Raw genomic sequence first — 4,660 nt, 5'->3', positions numbered from 1 at the left:
CGACCCCATGGACACGAGTTTGCAAGTCTCTGCTATTCATGGAATTTTTCAGGCATGAATACTGGAGTGGGTTGTCGTTTCCTCCTCGAGGAAGTCTTCCCAACCCATGCCTCATGCGTCTCCTGCATTGGCAGGTGGATTGTTTACCACTGGGAATGTGTGGGAAGCCCCAAACATTCTACTTAGGCAAGGTCAAATGACCTGAGAGACTTACCGTTTTCAAAGTTTTTTCCCTTGCATTGTACTTTCCTTGTCATTGAAAGGTCCACACTCTCTCTACACCGTATACTTTGTTTAGCATATAACACTTGTCAGTATTTAATATTATTAATTTCCTCAAAAATCAAAATCCATCTCATTCATTCCTCATTTCTTTCAGTGTTTAAGTTTGTTACATGCTTAGCTGGTGTCTAAAATAGAGACAAAAGCAAAGACTGGGCACACATTGCCACTTTTATCACAGAAAATGTTTTGACAGCCGCAAATGATGGGATAACCTAAGAAAATAATTACAGAAATTAAGGTGCATAGAGCACAGAGCTGGAACCAAGACGTAATTATCCAAAAAAAGGAGTGATCAGTAATTATGTCAAATGGGGAAGAGGAAATGATGTTCTTAAGATTCATGGGAAAAATTCATACACAAAGTCCTCTGTTCCACCATTATCCTACGAAGGGAGCCGCAGAGAAATCATCCCTGGAGGGAAAGATACACAGAGTGGAATTCCTGGTACAGAGTGCACTGATCCTGTGATGGGGAGTGGGAGGGGTAGGGGAAAGCCTCGTGGGTGTGGCTTTGCGTGGCGTCCAAGATGACGTCACAAACATCAGCCGTATCCAACGACACCGTGGGCTGAGCTAGTGCCAGTGGCGGCTGCGTCTGGTGAGGAAGCTTGCCCTCTGTACCCCTGAGGTAAAAGCCATGGGAGCAGTCAACAGTCAGATGCCCTCGAACAGAGTGGGGCATGCCCCAGAGGAGCCAGGTGCCCCTGAGGGGGAGGAGGAGGCCGAGGAGGTAGCAGTGGCAGTGATAGAGGAAGGGGAGGAGAGCGAAGAGGCCAGACCCACCACTAGCCAAGGGCGCCACAAGCGGAAGACAGGCCCAGAAGGGCAGCTCACAAAAGCGCCTCACAGGAAGCGAGCAAAAGACCGTTTAGAGTCCGTTTATAAGACACTTTTTCTGAGAGGAGAAGGGAGTGACGTGCAGATCCGTGCCCTGGGGGAGGAGTGGAACTTGCACAAGGTCTACTTGTGCCGGTCAGGATACTTTGCTAGCATGTTCAGTGGTGCGTGGCGTGAGACAACCATGGATACTGTAGAGTTGCAGATGCCTGACGAGAACATTGATTGTGAGGCATTGCACGAGGCTTTAGGTTCCCTGTACCGAAACTCTGTGCTCATCCCACCCGGTCGAGTGGTCCCCATGCTGGCCACAGCCAGCATGCTGCAGCTGGACAAGCTGATTCAGCAGTGCGGAGAGATAATGAAGGAGACGGTCAGTGATGAGACCGTGTGCAGCTACTACTGCTCTGCTGAGAGCTACGGACTCCAGAACATCAGGGCCATGTGTCTTCAGTGGCTGCTGGACAACCTGATGACCCAGCATAGTGAGGAGTTATTGAGAGAAGTTAGCCTGGATCTCATGAAAGAGGTCATTGCCTCTTCAGAGCTCTTCGTGATGGAGGTAGAGATGGATGTGTACACGACGCTGAAAAAGTGGATGTTCCTGCAGCTGCAGCCGACATGGAGAGGCCCCCGCAGAGACCTGCTGCCTGACGCCGACTCGTGGTTTGCCAGGTCCAGGCAGGAGTCAGAGGGCACCCCTTTCCTGGAGACCGAGCAGGGCAGAGCCTTCGTGCCAGCGTTCCAGCAGCTGCGGCTTGCCTACATGATCTGCGACCTGCCGTCAGCACGCATCATCGACCAGGATGCACTGATCCCTGCCACGTGGCTGACCCCAGTGTACAAAGAGCAGTGGCTTGCCCTCCTCCGGGCTGAGCAGACCAGAGACCTCGGGCCCGTGGATGTCTTCGTGTCCGACCTCCAGAGGACCAGCATGCGGTGCGGGGGCCAGCTCCTCAGGGATAAGCAGTGCACCTGGCGGTGGGCAGGCTTCAACGTCGGCTGGGACTTGGTGGTGTGCTATGCCAACCGGCGCATCATTTTCAAGCGCAGCGCACTGAACAGGTCCTGCGGTCTCGGGGTCAGCTTACTCTGGCAGAGAAAGGTCGCGTTCCGCTTGCGCCTGGCCTCCTTGGACAGGGCTGGAAGAGCCATTTTCCGGAAGGAGACAGAACTCCAGGTGCTTTCCCTGGGAAAGGATGAAGAGCTAGAGGTGGTGAATCTGGAGAACGAAGATGTGGTTTTCCCCATATATGTGACCTGTAATTTCCTGTACCTCCCCAGAGAGGGGCGTTTTCCTGAGTGAGGACTCCTGAAAACAAAATCTCAGAGAGGTGAGCAGCTCTTTTCCTGGGGTCAGGGACGACCAGCTTTGTCCAGATGCCAGCTCCTTCTGCGGGACCAACCGGACTTGCCCACCTCTGGTGGCCCACCTCTGTCAGAGTCTTTGTTGAACTGTAGCTCATAATACTTGAGATTGTTTACCTGAGCCTATGAAGAGGAGAAATTTTAAAGCCCTGCTCCCCCAACACCTTTAGACCTCATTTGTGCTGTTAAAGTGGCAACCTGTCCTCCTGGTTTACCATCCATCAATGCCCCCTCCCATCATTTCTGCAAAGTCAAAGGCCAGTTGACTTTAGAGAGAACCTGTGAACCTACCTACTCTACTACTGTTGGGGAAACTCTTTTAAAATATGCATTTCCTTTAGCTTGATTAAAGGAATGTTAAAGAAACCGTTTGGTTTCTCTTTCAGTTCGCTTGTTTAGAGCCACTCTGCCCCACTCATTAGCACTACTACCGCTAGTTTCCTTTGGATTGCTTCCCTTTCCCCATTCCCTGCCACTGAGCGTGTAGTACTTGGTTCCCATGATCTCTCACTCTGTGAACGCACCCAGGCTACACTGATGATCTTCTCTTTATTGGTTGTTCCTCAACATTCTTAGGTTAGTTGACTTCATATCGTATCTTGATGTTACTTTGGCTTTATTTTGACTTTCCTAGCATTTTAACCCTAGAAAGACGCCTCCAATCTTATACAACCCTATATTGGGGGTGGAGTGGAAGGCGGCAGATTGATGCTATGAGGACATCTCGGTACTAGACAGACTTTTTCTGTGGCATACAGCCATGAATTATTTATGCACCAGAATGCACTCTCTAAGCACGCTGATGGCCTTTGCCCTTCAGAAACATTTGACGTTGGAATTGTACGTGGAAAGACTCTTTCCCGCTTAAAAACAGGTCTGGTAACCTCTGGAAAGAAACGCTTTTGAATTATAATGGGAATTATTTGGCATCTGGAAGTGGCATCACGAGAAGTCCACACTAGTAATCAAAAGGGTAAGATAAAAAGTGTTTTTGTCACAAAAGGAGAAGCACACTAGTCACGATTTGAATTTGTTAGTTTCTGATTACTGTTAACTTACAAATTGTCACCATCCCATTCCCTCCATTGAGTCCTTTTGAGGTCAAAGAATGGAAAACTCTATTTAAGAATCCATATAAATAATAAATACATGCTTGGAAAGAGTGTGATAAATTAATACAAGATGAACAAATAAACCATAACCTTGACTAGATGGACCTTTGTTGGCAAAGTAATGTCTCTGCTTTTCAATATGCTATCTAGGTTGGTTATAACTTTCCTACCGAGGAGCAAGCGTCTTTTAATTTCATGGCTGCAGTCACCATCTGCAATGATTTTGGAGCCCCCCCAAAAAAGTCTGACACTCTTTCCACTGTTTCCCCATCTATTTGCCATGAAGTGATGAGACCAGATGCCATGATCTTCGTTTTCTAAATTTTGAGCTTTAAGCCAACTTTTTCACTCTCCACTTTCACTTTCATCAGGAGGCTTTTTAGTTCCTCTTCACTTTCTTCCATAAGGGTGGTGTCCTCTGCATATCTGAGTTTATTGATATTTCTCCCGCAATCATGATTCCAGCTTGTGCTTCTTCCAGCCCAGCGTTTCTCATGATGTACTCTGCATATAACTTAAATAAGCAGGGTGACAATATACAGCCTTGATCCCTCCTTTTCGTGTTTGGAATCAGTCTGTTGTTCCATGTCCAGTTCTATCTGTTGCTTCCTGACCTGCATACACGTTTCTCAAGAGTCAGGTCAGGTGGTCTCGTATTCCAATCTATTGAAGAATTTTCCACAGTTTATTGTGATCCACACAGTCAAAGGCACTTATCATGTGTTAAACATTGTGTATTGGATGGGTGGCTGGATTGATAGGTGGCAAAGTTCCTGAGAGAATACACAGTGGAAAATGATGCCTTTTTAAAAATTTTCCTTCCACATTCAAAATCTCCTTGAGCAATGTCCTCAGGAGCATAGTTAAACATTTCATCCTGCTGGTGCAGAGTAAGACGTGAGGTCAAAACAGAGTAGCACTGTTGAGCTCAGAAATGCAAGGCCTAAAGGATGAACCAATTTATATTGAAAGCTGGAAAACCCAACCTACTCCTGGGTTCTCCCTATAAGGTGAACAACCTAAAGCAACTCTTTGCTCTTCCACCATTGTGTACACCA

General features: G+C 47.6%; 1 pseudogene; it reads left to right on the top strand.

Moving 5' to 3' along the window:
* The first annotated feature begins 922 nt into the window (after positions 1-922).
* Positions 923-2,428, top strand: LOC109568770 (germ cell-less protein-like 1 pseudogene; annotated as a pseudogene).
* The last annotated feature ends 2,232 nt before the right edge of the window (positions 2,429-4,660 follow it).

This window comes from Bos indicus, chromosome X (genome assembly GCF_029378745.1).
Source record: "Bos indicus isolate NIAB-ARS_2022 breed Sahiwal x Tharparkar chromosome X, NIAB-ARS_B.indTharparkar_mat_pri_1.0, whole genome shotgun sequence".
Classification (NCBI taxonomy): domain Eukaryota; kingdom Metazoa; phylum Chordata; class Mammalia; order Artiodactyla; family Bovidae; genus Bos; species Bos indicus.
This window is presented reverse-complemented; position numbering and strand designations above follow the sequence as displayed.